The sequence below is a fragment of the Filicampus tigris genome, chromosome 11 (genome assembly GCF_054856515.1).
Source record: "Filicampus tigris isolate MCC_2025a chromosome 11, RoL_Ftig_1.0, whole genome shotgun sequence".
Lineage (NCBI taxonomy): Eukaryota > Metazoa > Chordata > Actinopteri > Syngnathiformes > Syngnathidae > Filicampus > Filicampus tigris.
In genome coordinates, this window is record NC_141227.1 from 16,049,940 (window position 1) to 16,070,898 (window position 20,959).

Here is a 20,959-nt window from a genome sequence, read left to right on the forward strand (position 1 = left end):
GAGAAAAATACTCCAGCTAAGGCAAGGCAACAGGTTAAGGCAACATCAAGTTATTTTGGGATCATATCTAGCAGGTCATTTTGGAATCAATTTCCTTCCATTCAATAATCCTGTTCACACTCTTTGCAAGCAAGCAGGCAGGAACTATTATTGTCTGACTTCTTCACTCCAAGGACAAAGTACGTGAGTGTGAAGCATCACTCAAAGTGTGCGCGTCTTTTTCAGGTTGGCAAAAGTCCAGCGCTCCATTTCCCGGCGCCCCAGACAAGCTGAAGCTCGGACTGGAAACGTCGGTGTGAAATCAAGATGCTTACCAGTGGAGGAGGGCGATCCCGCGTTTCACTTTGCCAAAATCCGCGCCTTAATCCTCATCGATCACGGGCCCGCTTCTGAAACGAGACAAAGCGGAAAGAGCGTCGCGCATCAAGGCGTGTGACAAAACACAATGTGCTTTTCAGTGATAGGCAAACAAGACTGGAGGTGGCGTCGTTTATCGAGATGTAATAAAGCGCACCCTGTCGCGCCTCTTGACAGATTGGAGGCGCGTAACAAGGGCTGACAACGTGCACATCTAATCCCTGACAAATATCACACTTAAAACACTTGAAACGACAAATGCCGAGTTGATTTTTTTTTTTCTTCTTCCTTTTTCCTCGCCGGTGTCGTCGAGTTGCCAAAGCAGCTGTCAGTTAAGTCTGCGGGCTTTCATCGTTTCTGCTAGACGAGTGGAACAACTTCTTCTGTCTTTATTGTTAATATCTCGTCAGTCCGTACGGTCCGCGAGGACGACTTAAATGCTGTATCTTCACAGGCTACAGTTTGCCCCGCATTTAATTACAGTTAACAGCTAAATACGCCTCCGTGCTTTATTCACCCCCTCAACTAATGCTTGAGTCCAATTTAATTAGTCATATGCCTTTTAATTAACTAAATATGATCTGATACTGTAATTTCACACTGGCGTAGGGGATATAGACAAGGCACTTAAACACAGAGACAGCCGAGCGCTCTTTCGGAACCCTTTTCGTGCAATTGTGTTGGCATTTCGGTGTGTTCTCCGTGTTCAAGCGCTTACTGTGAGCCACCGAACCGTCACTAAGACTATGTTCCTGTTTGTGCTCGGCCCATTATTGTTACTGCAAGATAAAGATGCTAATTAAGGACAATCATACAGTGAGAGGTGACAATTACTGTTAGTAAATGATCGTTTGTTCGTTAGGAATGTGCGCAGTTGCGCAAGGACGCTGCTGATTCACTCACAAATAGTTTGCAGTCGCAAGAAGGCGTGTTCGGTGGATTTGAAAAGTCTACACACCCCTGTCGGAATGGTAGGTTTTCTTCTCATATTTTCATCAATTTCAAAAGGACAGCCAGTCCTCTGTGTAAACAATGTCAGGAAAAGCCTACTAGAACATCTGAAGTTTATTAGGGGTTAATCAGAGGTATTTTTAGATGGCGGCAGGTATGCGCTGACTCCCATTTAACACACAGACACTACTGATGAGACGCTGCAGGCAACATGCAAACAGCACCATTCAGGAAGTCCAAACATGGGCGTAGTTTACGAGCCCCTTAAATGAGGCGCTTGGCCTCGTTTCAGAGGCCAGGTGACTTGAAATTTGTGTGACAAATAAATAAAAGACAAATTAATTTGTCAATGGCAGTGAATGAGGTCAAATAAAAATACAAAACTAAGGCTGATTTGATTCATTCCCAAATCTCTATTCAAGTATATGTTCTATTTTCATATATAGGTGGTGTGATTATTATTATTTTTTTTTGTAACATACTTGTTAAGATTTCAGGTTTTGGACAGGTGTGTTACTGGTTTGGTCGTCATGTGCGTCTGATGTTGCTCACCGTGGTCCAGGGAATGCTCAGGGAGTTTGTGTCAAAGGGGGTTATTACATACAGTGTAACCCATCCAAATTGATTAAATAGACTCCAACAATGATTTGGATGATCAACAATGTTGAATTTGAGCAATGCTTCATTTAGTTTACACTGAGTTCTGGTCGAATACATTTAAGTTATAGCTGTTAAGTTGCATCCAAACAGACGTTTCTAACCTTGAAACCGTAGCATTCAAATGAACGCATTGTAGCTGCAAAGCCATTTTTACAAGCATGGCTGGTTGGATATCTTGTAAAATTAATTATGAATCAATGGTTTACCAAGGAAAGCAACCTCCAATGCCTCGCATCAAGTGAGCACACTTTGCAATAATTACAATGCAAACAACACTTGATGCTAACACAAACACACACACACACACGTACACACAAGCCGCTGCTGGCATTTCCTTAACAGTCGCACCTGCTCATTTGTCTCTCCTGCTGCTGTGTTTATACATCTATCCATTTTATACAGCCCCCGTTTTAAACAAGTTGTTTAAAAACATTGGATTGATAGTTCCGTCTTCTCATCAGATCGTTTTTTTTTTAAAACTCGCTGATCGGTAATCGGCTCCAAAATCCTAATCGTGTAAAGCGTAATTTTCGTAATACTTAGATCCCCAACTTACTCCAGTAATAGCAGCGAGATTATATGGCTGTGAGGAATGTCAAATACTATTTTTGTTTGCATGACTGCTGTGTGTGGGTGTGTGTGTGTGTGTGTGTGTGTTAAAATAACAGTTGTTTAGCCTGTCTATGTCGTTTTGCATTCCATGATAATATTAAGCTAGCAGACTTTTTCTTCTATACATTGGTTGACCCTTTTGGTGTTTAAATATGTAAAGTTTCTCGCTTTGTGTTTTATGTGTGTTTACATTAAACATTAAATGGGAGTGGCTATATAAACAAATAATAATAATAATAAACAGCTTGAAGCAAGCACGCATTGCAGCTTATTTGGAGAACTGTGTGAGCGGAAGTGTTTGCATTTCTTCAAAATAACATTTTATGTCGTATGTACGTGCGGTTTTGTGGTGCGTTTTATGTTTTGGGCACCTGCAGACACCGTCAGAGAGGCAACAAATGGAAGCATTGATTCGCTTAGTTGTTTATTTACACCCAAGAAGAAGAAGAAGAAACTAATTCCCCTGTCGAGCCTTTGTTTCAGCATCACACGACACAACGGGATTCATGAGAAGTGAGGTGAGCGGCCCACACGCACTCACTCACACACACATGCGTGTTACATGTGGATTAATCTCCACCGGGCGTCATCACAGATGCCATTAAACGTAGCAGAAGGCGAGAATCGCGCAGGAAAACGAGAGGCTGCCGTCTAAATAATTTATTCCAAGGCTCATCTTGTCTCACACCACGGGGGGATTTCTGCTTTCAATTTGCAGCCGCGTTTTCTTTCCTCGCCGTATTCGAACGGCGGCAGCGGATTTGTTGTGATTGGCACGCGGAAGGTCAGCGTTAGCGAGCTAGCGTTGACGTCGTCCTCGGCGGGCTGCCGTGCGGGTCTATTAGCACGCTAGGATGGCGTTGCATATGTGTGTGTACGTGTATGTGTGTGTGTGGGGGGGGGGCTCTGTTTACTCGAGTGTGTGCTGGCTGACGCTGGAGAATAGGCCTACGGAGCGTGGAGAGAGCGGTGTGTGTCGGAGCTTATTAGGCGTCTTTCCAAGGACACAGGAGGCACCAGACATTACAGAGGACGCGGAGAAAGTCAGGAAAAAAAAGAAAGAAAACGATTGCTAATCATAGTGGGAAGATATTAGGAAAACAGAGGGGTGAGGAGGAACACAAAACGAGAGCAAGAGGGGGTGAGTATGGACTAAGAGATGGAGCCACGGCTGTCATGCGTGTCCTCAAGGTTTGTGTCGCGGAGGGACGGAGTAGAGGACAGTACAGTGAGGCACAAACAAAAAGTACAATTTGAAAATAAATAAAAAATAAACACCCTTTTTTTGTTTTTGAAGACATTTTCTTCGTCTGCGATGTGAAAATCTACGTAATTTAAAAGCCATCAGAGAATTTCGGGCAGCACTTTGATTAGTGGTTAGCTGGCTTCACAGTTTATAGGCTCTGAGTTTGAACCCCGGCCTCGTGTTCTAAACTCCTGTTTTCATGGACATGGCGTACTGAGACAAGTAATGCAGCATGAAAAAGTTGTCATGTTACAAAAGTCTACATGGTTCGGACTGGGATTTTGGATGAATTCCCTTTTTGACAATGGAAGATTTGAATTATGTTATTAACTCCTATTTCAGTGTCATATCAACCAACCGTTGTCACGGAAGTAGCTCGAACAGAGCCGTAGGAGAAGACAGCCCAGCCACACAACCAACCATTCAACCAAAAATCACCATGAACCCCCTTTTAAAAAAGGCCACTAACTGACTAAAGCTTTGGCACTTAATGCTGGGAATGGGCACCCCCTGGTTGACAAAATGGCGTCTATAAACCATGTGACATGGATTTAACCAATGACAGAGTAGTGTAGTCAGTTCAAAGAGTGTCTAGTCTTTGTCTTCTTCAGCTCTGAGCTCAACTCGTTTGCTGTTCTATTGTCATTCATTAATCTGCTTATTAATTAAACTGCCATAGAAGAGTTTGTAAAACTTAAAAGAGTTTAAAACTGCCATTTGGTCAAATGCCAAATCCTCTCAACTAGTTTGATGTTTGAAGAAGCACAAGATAGAGTCAGCTAATAATAGGTGCAGAGAATCTGTGAATATTTTGAAAGTCAGTTTTGTTTTGTTCAGAGTGATATTGGAGGTCCGCTCGGGTGGAGCTCGAGTTCAATGTCTTCCATGATGTCACTTCAGTACAAACCAAATCAGTCAAGACTGCATCAGCAGTACCCTTGCAATTCGGACTCAAGTAGTGCTCTCCATTTCACCTCGATTGCGTTACGACCCGATTAATCCCACACAGAATTATTAACTTGGATGAATTGATTACGCAATGCAGTATTACAGCGGATGTGTGCAGGGCCAAAGCGGTAAAGAAGACGCAACACATCCAGCACAAATATTTGTCTCAAATCTCTCAAACACGCTTTAAACTCCGGAGGGGGGCGAACGCGCTCACCCAAACAAAGTGAGAGTTCGAAGCAAAGCAAAAGCGAGTGCCCGGTGGCGACGGCTGTTTGAACCACGTCTGGCACGAATGAACGGCCTCCCGAGCAAGTTCAACAAGTTCTGGTGAAATGACAGGCAAACTGACAGTCAGGCGACGGGCCAAGCGCGGACGCTCGGCCCCGGCTGCTCAACTCGTGCCAGTTCAAACCAAGAATGAAGAAAAAGAGAACTTGTGGTGTGCAGAGAGAGAGCGGGAAAGGCTTCTTTTGCTTCCATTCCACCTTCATATGTACAATCTGAAACCATTGTCAAAGCACTTTGACTTTTTGTTTGAACGCAGCTTACATAAAATATACAGTGTACGCCCAGTAAGGGGGTTGCTCACATAGGATTAAACCCAGTGGACTTGAATTATATACTGTAAATTGAGTTATCATAGCGATATTAGAAGTAGGGGGTCCAGTGCCTTGCACGAAGGTAGTCTGCATTTTCCCAGCAACCACTAACCTGCCCGTGTTGGTCCATAACAGGTCGTCCAACACTTTGTCCAACAGATGTATGGTATACTGTACAAGGAACATGTATAAATAACCCTAGCATTATGGCCAGTGAGTTTAACTCTTATTTTTTGCAAAGTAACTAAGGACTTTGAACTAGTGCAAGTCTCAAATGATGTAACTCAAAATGAATCTATTAATTATTTTCATATTAACGAGATCCAGGAAACAAGAACATTGGAAATAATTGCTAAGCTGTCCAATTCCAAAACAAATGATATACAGAATATGAGCAGTTCCTTTCTGAAGCATCATCAGCTAAACCACTGACACATTTGATTAACCTTCCGATAAGAACTTGCACTTTTCCAGCGAGCTGGAAAAAGGCAGTCATTATACCAGCATTAAAGTCAGGATGTCAGAACTCAATGTGCAACTATCGGCCAATATCCATTTTACCAATATTGTCTAAAGTTATTGAGAAAGTGGTTGCATCTCAATTGATGGAACGTCTAGAAGCCCGGGGCTACTCCATCCTCAGCAGTTTGGATTTAGGTCAGGCTACTGTTTTGTGGCAAATGTCAAAAAATCCCTTGACAGGGGCAGCGTCGTAGGTGCTGTGTTCCTGGACCCCAAAAAGGCTTTTGAGCTCGTCAATCATAAGATACTTTTGTCCAAATTACACAATTTTAACATTTCTAAACAGACAATATGTTGGTTTGCATCATTTCTTCAGTCCTTGGTTCAGTGTGTTAAAATTGGTCAAGACAAATCTCCACTTCTAAATCTAAAAATGCGTATCCCACAGGGCTCCATACTCGGACCTTTGCTGTTTAGTCTCTTTATAACTGACTTGCCCACAATCTGTGCTGATGTCAGTTGCCAGCTGTATGCAGATGATGCAGTTCTCTATGCACCCTCCAAGACACCACAACAGGCTGCTGAAGCTATATCTACATCTTTGGTCAAGGTCAGGCAGTGGCTCAGTAAAAATCAGTTGGTGCTTAATATTTCAAAAACGGTATCAATGTGTTTCTCTATTTAAAAAAAAAATGAAATCAGGGCAAAGTTTTCAGATACATTTACCAAATGAAAAAATACGAACTGTAATGAAATTGAAATACCTTGGACTAGTACCCGACCCCCGATTCAAATTCAATACTCATATACAGGAAATCTAAAAAACAATACGAAGGAATCTAAACTGCTTTCGATTAATTATACATTACATACTTAGCCAAGCCGCCTTACTGTACATGCATGGTATGATTTTCTCTCATATGTCATACTGCATGACAATTTGGGCCCAAGCGGCTCCCACTGCCACCAAGGCCATTCGTTCCCTGTATAATCAAACCTTAAAAGTAATGGATAAAAAAGCAATCAGATACCACCACTGCCATATTCTCAAAAAATATAACCTCCTAAGCTTTGACAGCTTTAGAGATTTATGTTTTCTCAAATTAATTTATAAGTGTATTAATAACTTAGCACCTGAGCCACTCAGTCAATTTGTAGAAAGGCAAAACAGCAAAACCAGAAATTCCTCAAACCAAAACTGCAAAATTCCTTTTTGCAGGACAACCTTTGGGCAATCAGCTTTCTCCTATAAAAGTTGTAAACTGTGGAACACACTGCCGTCAGAAATAAAATCCATTTTGCATTTTAAGACTTTCACTTCCAAAACTAAAACTTGGCTAAAGAAGAAACAAAACTGTACTCACCTGTAAATAATGTTTTTTAAAAATGTTTTATTGTGGTTTTATTGAATCATTAAACATGTTGTGTTTGCTCTTATTTATTTTATGTGAAGGTTTTATGTTATATACTGTAATCGCGATATTTTACTATTGGTTACTGAGTTGTCTGTTTTGTTAATTAATGTATAATTTATGTCCGATACTGTACTGCAATGTTGTGGAAGAGCCCAACTGGGGATCGGAGTTGAGAACTAGCATTAGCTATAACCTCCACATGCATCACATCAGCTGCAAGTTTGTCTATGTTTATGTCTATGTTTGACTGCATTGTCCCTGTCGAATAAAGATTATCATTATTATATTAGTTCTGTAAAGCGACTACACATTTGTAACTAATTAATCGCAATTTTTTTCTAAATTGATCGCGATTAATCGCATTTTTCAACTACAATTTTCTACAGAGCTTGAAACAGATATTTACTTGAATAAGATGTTGGAATTAATGTGTGTGGGGGGGGAATTGAAAGTATATTTCAATTCAAAGTTCTAATAGTTTTCTTTTATTTCTCCACTTTGCTTTTAATTGTCTTAAATAATTCTGTTTTTATAAAGGTCTTGAAATCTTTTGCCATTATATGTATTTGGCCTTGCGATATTGCCTTTAAATATTGTCTTGTAACTGTGTGAAGCACATTGAGCTAGTTTGTGTATGAAATGCGCCATGTAAATAAAGCTGCCTTGCCTTGCCGGTGTGAGAAATCATTAACATGACCCGTGTCTTCCCATAGATAGACGGATACAATAATAACATATAATTGAAGGTAATTTGCACAAAGGTGTTATTTCAAACGTGTGTATTAAAGTGGCAGCTCTAAGCAGTAATCAAAGAAGTAGCCCTCTATTTGGAAAGAATTACAATGGCAACGACATCCGGAAAAGTTGTGAGTTGCAACATGCCGTAGTCAGAAGTAGAATCTCGGTCATCTAAGTCGATCGCTAACGCAGCAGTTAATTCCTACATACAATATTTGTACGAAAACATTCCTAAGCCATGACGGTAAAGTAATCAAACGAATAAAGACTAATTACGGCAGTAAGTGAGCGTGCCGCCGTAAACCGAGGACCCCTGCACTTGAGTCGGTTCTTTTACACGTTGCCTGCTGATTGATCACACAGGTGACAAAGCCTTGGCGGAGGTCCGCGCCCCTGCTAGCCTCCGAAAATGTCCTCGGCGACGAGCGTGGCGCCGGCAGCCCTTTGCACCCGCGCACCGAGGGGAAACTCGGCACCAGCATGACTCAGCATGGAGGAATGCGTCGATGGTTATGTCTCCCGCTCCCCCTCCCTCCTGAAGTGGGCAGGTCTCTTCGCACTCAGTAATTATCAAGGTTATTTTCTCCAGAAGGCCAAATCCCTGTTTATGGGCAGCAGCGTGTGTCACTGGGCCTTGGCTGCGGACAGGCCTCGGTGGCTTTGCGGTTGCCAGATCGCGCCGTGAAAAACATTTTCGGTCTCTTCGTGGAGGTCTCGCGCAATGTTGCTCTTTGCAAAAAGTTCATATTCAAGCAAGCCGCCCCATAAAAACGTGCCCTTGAATAAACATAACATGGACTCGATTGGGAAGCGCCATTTATTTATCGCAGACGTGAGGATAAAGAGTTCAACTTTTACGGCTTTAGTTCGACAGTGTTGTAAAAACGTTTAATAGTTTTCTACTGTTATTGGTTCAATTCAATCCCTTTACCAGAGCCAGACCCTCTGGAGAATTGCAACCTGGGCTTGCTGAGCACATTTCCTTCTGGCAAGCATCGCAGGAGGAAGTGCAACTATGAAGGGTCAGTGGTTAACAAGGCGTGTAAAAGAGGGGAAAAAAAAAAAAAAAAGAAGGAAGAAGACCAAGAAAAAGCGAAGCAACAAGCTAGGTATTGTAGCCGTTAATTAGAGGCAAACAGAAGGCAACTTTGTCTCGTGAACGGCATATAGAGGAGGCTTGTCCTCGTGTTATAGAGCAAACAAAAGCCCGGAGCGAACTTGACTTGAGCACTAAAGTAAATTTGCATGTAACGAACTGTTGGCCGGGGTCAGCGGTGCAAACATTACAACCACGCGCACACACACACAAAAAAGGCTTGCGTCCTTCATAAAGGCTGCTTCCTCTGCGTTTCATATCGCACGGGCCGGGCTTTGTTAGTGTGCGGAAATGCCTCCAGAGGGAATGAAAATACTGGCAAGTCCCTGCAGCTCATTCTGGAGGGAGAGAGAGAGAAAGAGAGAGAGAGAGAGGGAGAGAGAGAGAGAGACGCAGGTCCTGCAGCTGCAAGATCACACACACACACGCACACGCAGATCCGTATGCCAAGTGGCCGTGTAGGTGGAGTGCTCAGGTTACGTACAGAGATAACCGTGTTAACCCAAAGAACATAAACACGGGTGTGTGGTTACAAGGCTGTCAGGGGAAACCGACGCTGGCAGCTCACAATCTAAAGTTGGACTAATGTTGCCATGGTTGCCACTAAATTACAGGCGGCGTTACTGCGCACGCCACAACTCTTACACACTTTCAGGTCTTTGGGAAACACACTTCAGGTTGTCGTGGATTTATGTGTGTGTGTGTGTGTGCAAGATTCCCTGAAGCAGATGTCATGGAAGGTAAAGTGAATTGGAATCGGAAGTGGATCAAATTATCCATTGTGGCTTGGCCGCGTACCAGGCAATCGTTTTGCAAAAGCATTTGGCGGGACATCTTATTTCTCCCTTGCATGAATGGGCACGTTTTTTTGTTTGTTTTTAATGACATTCTAGCAATGACGTGTTGTAAATTGTCTAGTCTGCCGCCTAAATGGGTGGCATTAGAAAGTGAAATCAACCACAAAATGTATGTGGAGGTCAAGTCTGATTTTTATTGGCTAGTTTACCTTTGTTCAGGAACAAAGGTTAATAAAACTGCTGAAATAGAGAGTGCAGGCGGTGGTATGCGCGGTGAGCAGAGAGCGACGAAAGGGTGGAGTCTTAGCAATGAGTGTTTGATGGATAAACTTATAACCCAAATAACCCAACAAAAGCACACCAACAACTCAGGTTGTGTCAGTGCCGTTTATAAGGTGTGAAACGCCCACTTTTAAAGCACGTGCAAAATTATCCTCTGACTGATTTTGATTTCCACCGAATAACATTTCTTCAAAAGCCAATGTCTTTAGCTCTTTGGATTGCAGCATCCGCTCCTCACGCATGCTCTTACTCTTTTTTAAACATTCCATTACCTCACACTGTGACCATCTCGGCCACAAGCACATGTTTGTGATCTAAGCGACGGCACTCCAGAAACAGATGATTGCAATCAAACAGTCAATGGCAGGCAGACACTTAAAGGCAAAAAATGGATTATAGGAGTGCAAAAAAGACACTGTCACATTTGGACAGACTGTTCCAAGTACAGCCGGGCTAATCTTTTACTCATTTTATCACTCGTAATAAGTGTGCTGCCCAGCTAATTAGAACATTGTAAGATGATAAAATAAATGAAACATCCAACCCAGCATGCGAGCTTTCTGATCAACGGCTGCGGAGCTGCGCACGGCCTCCCCGAGCCACCCACACTGACTTTGAGTTGACCCGGGAAATGTAAAACACAAAGCTTTCGTTTTCCTTAATATTTCATGTCATTTGTACCTCCTCCTACACACAACTGACAGACTCATCCGCCTACCACTGAGTCGTTCGGTGTAACTACAAATTCCTGCTTGTCTTATAAGCCATATAACAAGAACGATAGCGCAAGACTCCTTATAGTTTGGTGGCAAAAAATAATTACCACAAATAGTGGTTAGGGGTGTACATTTAATAAAAAGCAGATGAGTGGAGGAGTCTATCGTAACCTTATTTGTGCAAAAGCATTCCTGGAATAGTATGACACAATGTTACTTGTATATTACAATGAACAGTACATCAAGTTAAACTGCAGTTTGGTTTTCCTCTATTCATTCTTCACACTGCTAAGACTCCACCCTTTCTTCGCTCTCTGCTCACCACGCATACCACCACCCGCACTCTCTGTTTCGGCAATGTAATTAACCCAAAGTTTCCCAAAGTGTGCAGTGCTTTTGCTCGATCCTCTTTTCAATTTTCCGCCCCAAACAACGGGAACACTCTTCAACAAATAATAAACATCAGCTTTGTACATTCTAATATTATTGTTTTAAAAGTTAGTCAGAGATCATGTACATGTGTGCTTCACCTGTTTTTAGCATGTGATATGCAAGTATGTAACTATATCGTATTGTACAATTTGTTGTATATGTGTTTTAGTCTGCTTTTATTTCGCTTGATTTTATTCAGCTGAAAGGCACCATGTCGGGGTTGCAAACGAGAATCGGCTCTCAATGTCTTTAGAACTCGATGAATAAAGGGTAAAAAAAAAAAAGAATGAAACTATACTAAACATAAAAAAGGATCATTGGGAAACTATAAGTTGCATTGGACAAATCACGTCAAAATCTCGGAATTCTTGTCACCGTTACATATGCAATCTCCATATATGATTGAATTTAATATTACAAAAGAATTTGTTTACAAAACATGTTCAATTTCCACTACATAGTTCATCTGCTTCGGTGCTACTGATTTGGTTAGCAATGAAGCTTCACTCGGCCCCGAACTTAACTATCTAATGTCTGTGATTGAACATTAGCATTCATAAGCTAAGATAGCTACTGCCCGTCTTTTGTCTGAATATTTGAGGCACGCGTTTATTTATGTTATGTGAATGACGCCCTGGCCACTAATTGAAGAGAGGCGGCCACTAGTCGAGGAAATATGTTGACATTTCGTCACTCAGTGCAATGGACACACAACAACAACAAGAGTTGGACGAAGACACTATTACAGTTTATATCCTATTTGATATCAAATAAGCTCTTTCAACATCGCAAAGGTGGCCAAACAGCATCTGACTAGAGCGGATTGGGATGATGGAAGCAACAGTGCAGAGCTGCGTTCAAGACAGCTGCTCGAGTTTCTCCCCCTGTCACTGTCACTGTCACTCACGCACGCACGCACGCACGCACAGCCAGACGCAAACGCACAGGCACACACGCAAACACACACTGCCGCTCTTGGTTTTAGCCAGTGACAGCAGGCACCCAGCGATGACATGAGGAGTGTCTCTGGCAGGCGGCACTAAACAGAAATATCTGCTCTGACAGTCGCTCGTCCACATCCACCACGTGCACGCAGCTGTCACTGAACTTGCCACTCCTCTTCCCAACCTTCCCTTTAGTCTTTCCTTTTAAGCACTACGGGCAAAGGTGGTTTTGGGGCTTGTAGCTTTCGCCTCTGAGTAAATTCTTCACCCTGCCTACATGTTTTTGAGACAACTTTGAGGGAACAGTTTGGGAAAGATCCATTTTTGTTCTGTAAAGGCATGCCTGGAAAAGTTGAATAGGGAATAACCTGACCTCGACCCCATCAAACATGCTACAAGTGATAACTTCCAAAACTAGACAGTTTTGCAGTAACTACAAAGCGGCGAAATCACACTTTTTTGGGGGACTATTTCTACCTGTATATGTCATGTGTACACCATGGATCACGTGGTAAAGAGATATTTTGATTATGAGGAATGACTGAATGATGATAGCAAGAAAAAAGATGGTATCTGAAGCCAGGTGACGAGGGTTAGCTAATATCATGTGTGTTTTTTGTTAGCATTTCTAGCCGCGTATGTCATGTTTCATGTGGTAAGGAGCAGGGTTATAATAGTTTGGGATTTTTCTTTATACTTAGTTTACATTTTTATTCAACTATTTTTATTGACTTTTTAGAGCAAGTTTGTTAGTTTATATTAGTTTTGGGGGATTTTCCAAAATGCTTCATTTTACTTTGTTTATTTTTTAATATATGGAGTATTTGTCGAGTGTGGGATTGAAAAAAAAAGTCACGAATTATTATGTAATGAAATTATTTTTTTTATAAATACATTTTATTTCATTAACATTTTTTTTCCAATTTCAGTTTTAGCTATTTTGTGGGTTTTCGTTACTACAATAACCTTGGTAAAAAGAGTTGTTGTTTTTTTCAATTTGAGGATACAAGGACAGGTTTCATTAGAGAGGAGCTAGCAAGAAAATGGACCAAGGCAGCAAGGTGGAAAATGCGGAGTGTTAAACTCCAGCATTCAGAGTTAAGTCACAGCAACAGGTGAAGCTAACTCTTTACTTGGAACCTTGCCTGACCAGGAACTAGAAATAGTACCTTTGCAAGTAGAATGAAACAGCGAGCGGAGCAGAGTCAAGCACGGTCGGTCCGGTGCAGCGGATTATATAGAATGGAGCCAAATCTACATTGAAGCTATTGTGCTTGTCTGTGTTTGGCTGCCAGCCAGTGAGTAGTGCGTATGGCGAAGTATGAATCACGACGAATTGGGATGGAGGCCAACTGTTGAGCACGCCGACATCCCCCCACTTGACCAGCGTTGGCCTTACGCAGGCTTAGCTCCTTGCTGCTTTCATTTGGCCGCTCTTTTGTTGCCACTTTCTTTCTTCTCACGCGAGAATCTGCTCTCTCGCTCAACTCTCTCTTGCCGCTCTCTGTCTGCTTAGCGCTCTCTCCATCTCGCCAGCCACAGCCGTTCTCAATTAGGAGGGTCAGGGAGAATAACTGGGGCTCCGGTATCTGAAGCTTGGAAGATCAGCGGCGGAAAGGAAACCGCTGCTGCGAGGCGCTGGGCCGCAGAGTACTGTTTGTGTGTGTGTGTGTGTGTGTGTGTGTGTGTGCGTGGGAGCGCGTGTTTGCAGTGGAGAGCGAGTGTGCGCTGCATAAATCTGCTCTGCGTCAACAGGTTGTCAGTGAACTCTGACCTCTATATTTAAAGAGACTTGAATACGGCAAAACTGCTAACGTTGTGACTGGCGCGATTCGCCACCGGAATGCATCGCGTCTCCATTTAAAAATGGCTAGCTTGAAAAAAAAAAAAAATGTTTTTTAAAAAAAAAAAAAAGAAATATAAATTATATGTGTATAATTCACACACACACGCCCTCACAGCCTTAGCCGATTTAATTGCTTTGTTTCGCCGGTCCCTTGTGAGTGGGGGAAGGAACAGCGGGCAGCACTTTACAAGACACATTTGCAGGTGTCACCTTTCAAAATGAGAAACCAGAGCTGTGTGAAAATTCAAACACAAGCACACACAAGGGCGCATACACAACAGGTTTAGACACACTATTCACTTCTCAATGATCTACCACACCTGACAACACAACTGTGAATGACATGAAATAAATCTTTCTGCATATCTTTCTACTGACTCAAGAAATATATTCTCACCTGACACCTCTTCAGGTTAACCTGCACAATGGCATCCAGTAGAATTACATTAAGACTTAAAGTGGAAGTCACATTTTTTTTAAGAAGATGTTTCCCAGCAGGCCCACTAGTTGAAACAGGGCATTCTGATTAATATTGCGTTTGTGGAATAAGTGTTAATCCACTCGTTTTTGGCCATCTCTGGGGGCGGCCATTTTGTCACTTCTGTCAACTGAAAATGACATCACAGCTGCTCAGGGCGCAGGTAACGGCTGACCTGTTTTCTGAAGCTGTGCCGCGATTGGTCGTTATCTGCGCCCTGAGCAGTTGTGATGTCATTTTCAGGGGACAGAAGTGACAAAAGGGCCGTTCCAGAGATGGCTAAAAACGAGTGGATTAACACTTATTCCACAAATGCAATATTTATCAGAATGCCTTACTTCAACTAGTGAGCTTGCATAGTACATATTCTTGAAGAAAATATGTTTGGGTTGACTTCCCCATTAAGTATCGGCAGACTCCACGAGAAAACAATACCTTAAAGAAAAATGGTAAGGGCCAGTATCGTAACGATACCGATACCTGATATTGTCACTCATTCATTCCTATTCATTCGAATGGAGAAAATTGATTTATGATCTGTGAAATGCCTCTGCTTGTGCCTCCACTCAGACAACAGTCGCTCGCCGCACACTCGTCAGAAAATAAGCTCATCGAAAACAATTTGCAGCTCTCGGGAGTGGCGGGCGTCTCAGCGAGGCTCACATCTGTTTGTGGAGTAGCGCGGAGGGTCCTGAATAGCGAGCTCTCCTAATTCACTGCGAGAAAGAGCAATCAAGCTCGGCTTCCGTCAAGCCATTGTGACGCCGGCGCTGGCTGCGCACGTGCTTGATAATCTATGCAAATAGGCCACAGATGGACAAGGATGCATCTAATAGAAGAGCATATGGGCTGCGCTTTTAGAAACAATAATTCCTACGCCTCCCCGCGTTCTCTCGTGTCTGTCGGCGTTATAAGCGACTGCGCTTGTTATTCAAACGAGGGCACCGCATTTTCCTTTGTTTACCGCCTTGAATGGCGCATCGGAAACGGAGCATTCGCGAACGCCGTTTCTCGCCCGATTGCTACAACTACCCAGCCACCCACCCACCCCCAAGCTCTCTCACTCCTGCTCTGCGAATCCCCAGCCGCGGCATTGGAGGAACGTCCGGGGTATTATGCGAAGCCATTAATGAGTGTGTGGCGCGGCGTGTTGTGATGCACGGCTGCGTATTGCAGCCATTCATCAGGGCCGCCAGACATTTGACAGGCGGACGGCCAACAGGTTGTGTAATCGTATAACACAACCATGTCAGGCCTGCCGCCACTCTGTGTCCCATTCAGGCCTCTAATGTTGTTTTCCTGCGAGTAATTGATGACGCCAGACAGAGTGCCGGTGATGGATGACATCACAGGGCCGCCGCCGCCGCCGCCGCCGCAGCCTCGCAATGATGCCGGTAAGAGATTTTGATTACAGGGGAACCTCTCAGGTTGAACGCCATCCGGTTGATTGCAGATTTCTTCGCATTTGCAGACAATTTTTCCCATAGGAAATGATGGAAATAGAAATAATCTGCTTCAGGGTCAAACTGTCGCCATCATAATATCGGGATTAACTGTACTGGTAATGTTTAAGACTTCAAGGCATAATGCGAACCTCATTTTTAAATACATAATAAATACATAAACTGTGCATCCAAATAAAAAAAAAAAATTAAGGCTACCTACTGACCTCAGTAAAGCAGTTTTTTTTGTTCCTTGTTTTCTTCAAACTTCAGCCTTTGTGATTTGAAAATTAGATTCTACTACAGTGCAGTGTCAATTTGAATTTGATTAATTGTTCAGCCACAGAAAAGTATGCCTTTAAGGGGTATGGCCTAGTTAGCGAGATCAGAAGTCAGCCTGGTTGGCCATTTGCCAAGCAGTTAGTTCAGTAAGCGGCTGCTCCATGCTCCTTGCGAGTGTTGTCATTTTGTATTTATGTATTGACTCTTTTTTCCTTTCAGGAATGGCTGAAAATATATCGACGACTGTGCTTGCTTGACTCTTATATTTTTCCTTCAATCAAGCAATCCAGCATGAAACAAGTTCATATCATGAATTTTGGCTCGCAACATAAAAAAAAAAAAAAAAAAATCTGTCACCCTCTGGCAACGGCGATACCACTGTCGTTGGTCTTTTGTGTGTAATCCAGTATGAAATTCAACAACCAAGTTCATCTTTAGTCATCTGCTCATTTCGCAAAATGTGTCTGTGAGTGAGCCGTCCTGCATTTCTGCACAACTGTTATGTAACGGTGGGGCTAATTTTTATGATAGCCACCCGCACAGAGAGTTTCTCCACCTACACTATGACACAGGCGACGGATTTAGAGCCACTTTCAAGCAGTGGCCTGACTACACTCTTTTGGACACTGTCATTGCCATCGGGTAAGCATAGCTGCATTGAGTTTTGCTTGATGCGCAGATTATCCTTAGATTCTGATAAGAGGCACAAGCTTGTTTAATGCTTACAGTGTTGCCTCCAAAACATACTTTATGGGTGCTCACACTCAGTGGCAAGAACCAGCCTGGTGTAGCTCAAACACTTGACAGAGAGATGACAAAAAACAAACCATAAGATTTGTCATTTATCGGAATAGAAAATTATCGTCCGGGCCGATTGTCGGTGCCGATATTCAGCATTTTGACAAATATCGACATCTGCCTTTTTTAGCAATCTGATGGCCGATAATGAATCAATTTAAAACTGTGTTGAAATCAAAACAAAGATGTGTTTGTTGTGTTTAACTATTCTGTCATTTCGAAATTTTGGAGGACTTCATTTACTGTAGAAAACTAAATTGAGCTATTGTTTTAAATTTTCATTGAACTTTTAAAGACATTTCAACAATGTCCTTTCTTACTGAAAATGAATATCAGCTCCAAATATCGGTTATTGGCCTCCTTGACTACCGATAATCGGTATCGGCCCTGAAAAAAGCAAATCGGTCTATCCCTGGTCATTTATAACCCATTTTGATCCATCTGAATAATGGCTGAAATGAAAACTCTCATTTTGTTTAAAAAAAAAAATGTTATCTCAAAATACTGTTATGTGTTCACTGATGTTTATTTCCAACGTTCTGCTCTTGCGGCTGCTTGCGTCCCCTTTAATTTGGGTGCCTTGTGTAAGGATGGCATCATAAATAAATAACATTGGCATCCAAAAGTGTGCTGAGTGGAACGAGACAAATCCACAACAACACCCTCTTGACTTGAAGGCGACACCGAGAAAAAAAAAAAAAAAAAAAAGTGCTAGCGCGCACTGAAAATACCTCCCGACGCCGAGGAATGTTCCAACTCCCGCGCAGCATGAACGGGGGTAAAAGGTGTCCCCGAGGCAAGAGTTAGACATTGTTCTCCACGGCAAATATCCTCACACAACCTGCTCCACTCTGTCTGTCTCTTAAGCTGGAGAAGAGAATACAATGTTCCCTCTCATCCTCCCACTCGCACCGTTTTCCACCTCTGTGAGGCGGCCAGCTTGTGTTTGTGAGAAACGCGCTGCGCGACGACGATAACCACAATGACTATCACAGCAAGGGTAAAAATACACCTCCTAGCATCCAAGTCATCTTCGCTGTAGAGCCCTGAGGCAGATTTTCCTTGAATTTCGCCTAATTCCATCATTGATACAGACATGCGGACGACCACTCGCTTACCTGGGGAAAATAAAGCATGTGGGGAAACTGATGCAAGAGGATGCAGGCTGCGCCGACTCTCAAAAGGCTTTGATATCCTCTTCTTCCACGGTAAACAAAGAAAACACTGGAAAAGCCCAAGACACTTCAAATGACAAAACAACAGTCTTAGATAGCCTAGCTACCTCCCCAAAAAAAACATGTTTTAATATCTTATTCAGAGTGAATAATATCAACTAAATTTGGCACACCAAAGAGAAGTGTGTGGTTAACAACCATCCCACATTTAAATGGTTAAAAAAAAACAACAACATGAGACTTCACTGAATCCGTGAAGCCATGCCTCACTGAAAAAGGAATGCTACTTCGCCTAGCATCGTTCTTATGCCTACATCTTAACGTGTTGAGAAATATATCCGCTTTAAGCCTGAATATATCCCACCGGGTCATTGCGGGGCGACAAGCGGTGCTAGCTAGCTCGCCTAGCTAGCTCTCCACAACGGAGTACTACACAGTTCTCGTTTTTTGCGCTTGTTTTCAGCAATTATCATCAAACATGTATTATGCTTTTGCAGAAACAAAACTCTGAATTCAATTCACATAGCACTTAGACCCCTCCCCCACACCCACCTAAATCTTAATTATTCATCCTAGCAAGACTTCTTGGATGTTTGTACACTTCTAACTTTGGTGTACGAGAAGGCCCCTTCCGGAACCCGATCAAACACCTTCACGATGAACTTCAACTGAGTTGGTGGCTTTCCGTAGACGCGCTTATGGGACAGAGGAAGATGTTATAGTTCTTTTAAAGGGAGGAAGGTTTGGGGAAGGCCTTTTTCTCTTTGGATGACCTTGACTTCACACGCTGACCTCAACCTCAAACATCTTCTAGATGAACTGCAATGGAGTTTGTGTTTTTTTTTTTTTATTATCTTTAAAGGTAAAGTCAACCCACACATTTTCTTGACAATAATGTTTTCTAAACGCAACTAGTCTAAACTACTTTAGTTCACATTGAGTAATCAATTTGATTTGACTCAATTCCTGAATAGACCATGTTGGGAAATGAATGATCAAAAATAAGTGTAAATATTATTTAGAAAATATATTATATGCTTGAATAATTAAAACATGTAACATACCATTTTTAATGATAACGTTTTTGTATAATTTTGTCTGAATGTTGAGTGTCATATTAAGCAGAATAACGTCGCTGTCACGTGAAAAACACGTATCTCCATTTTTTTTCATTTTCTTATTTTTACATGAATCATGTTTCCGCGTTACAGACATCGCATTAAAGTGAAAATTAAAAAAGTTTCCAGAATGGGAGATAAGTGTTTTTCACAGGACAGCGACGATAATCCACATGGCTCATCCCGAGCAAATACGATAAAATGAAACTGCAGTATGATCAACTAGTTCAGTGCTGCTTATTATATTATTAATTACCGTATACAAGTTCAATTTTGTGAGTGCAAATAATAAACAACTTAGTCAGCACACCTGTCGCAAAGACATCATGCAGCTTCAAGTGCTGTAATGCAGACTCCTTCAATTTTAGTGAGCTCTTGACACTTTACTCAATAAAAGGAATTCACCTTTCTCTGTGGACGCAGTTCAATTTATCATCGGTGACTCACGTTTGGCTTCTTTTCGCAAACAAATTGAGACTAAACGCCTCTCCTAGAACCCCGCGCAAATTCCTCAATTGCTTCAAGATGCAATGAATCAACAATCATTTCCACGCAAATTAGGACTTCATTGATTTTATAGTTCGTATCGTGTCATCCTTGCCACAATGTCACGACGACATCATCCTACCCGTGTCAAAGTGGCTGTCAAAACGAAGCAGAAAGTCACCCTTTGGACCTCTCCAAAGCGTCTCCTACTCAACAGCCCCTTGACAAGGTTGCGTCCTTGTTTTTTTTCCGAGAGCCCTGCATGTTAAATCGCCGCCCGTGTTAAAACGTCCAAAGTGATTTATTTTCCCAAAAGCGTTGCATTCTACCGTAGCGCGACGCACAACCACCTCGGCCCTCCTCGGCCGCCTCACAACGGCCGCAGTGTTCGCGTGTCAACGGTGGGCGCTGACATTAAAAACACATCCAATTAAAGCTACAGGGGGAGGAGGTACTCTCCAAACGGCAACAGTCTGTAACATGTTTGCAGCCATGATAGGCCCTTTCCAAACAAATTAATCCTGCCGTGCTCCACATTACTCATCCCGAGCAAGCTGTCTGGACCGATTCTGCTTCAGTTGCACACTTGCTTGATGCTGCGATGTGTTATGACGAGGGAGAGGGACGCAAAATTTTGCGAATATCGAGCGACAGTAGCCGCCTCCCCCCCAAAAAAAAAAAAAAAAAAAAGTTGTCTCCCCGCACTTTCATGAGCGTGTCACATTCTGTGAGCTGAGTCTCTCTCTTCATTGCACCAAGCTTACAACTCGCATTGTGTGTGTGTGTGTGTGTGTGTGTGTGTGTGTTAAACCAGTCGCTTTCTATGCTCTGACGTCCGTGTGCTAATCGCTTTGGCTGATCCCCGCTAGTGGCGCATGTGTGTAGGTACTGTGTGTGCGTCTGGCTGTATGCGAAAAAGCATGAACGCCTGTGTGCGCGCGCCGCGTGTGAGGCAGATGTTTCCCGTGTGGTGGTATTGCTCACCACACACACGCGCGCACACGCACGCACACGCCAAGGAAGATTAACCGGCTCTTTTACTTATTTATTTGCTGCCTGAATCCCACCTATTCCTC

General features: G+C 42.7%; 1 protein-coding gene across 1 annotated transcript in view; it reads right to left on the bottom strand.

Moving 5' to 3' along the window:
- The window catches only part of zmiz1a (zinc finger, MIZ-type containing 1a), a 179,362-nt gene that overhangs the window by 77,109 nt on the left and 81,294 nt on the right, over positions 1 to 20,959 (bottom strand). Inside the window, exon 11 of the mRNA XM_086045234.1 lies at positions 315 to 389. The gene's annotated coding sequence lies outside the window, so the exon portion shown is untranslated. The remainder of the gene's footprint in view (positions 1 to 314; positions 390 to 20,959) is intronic.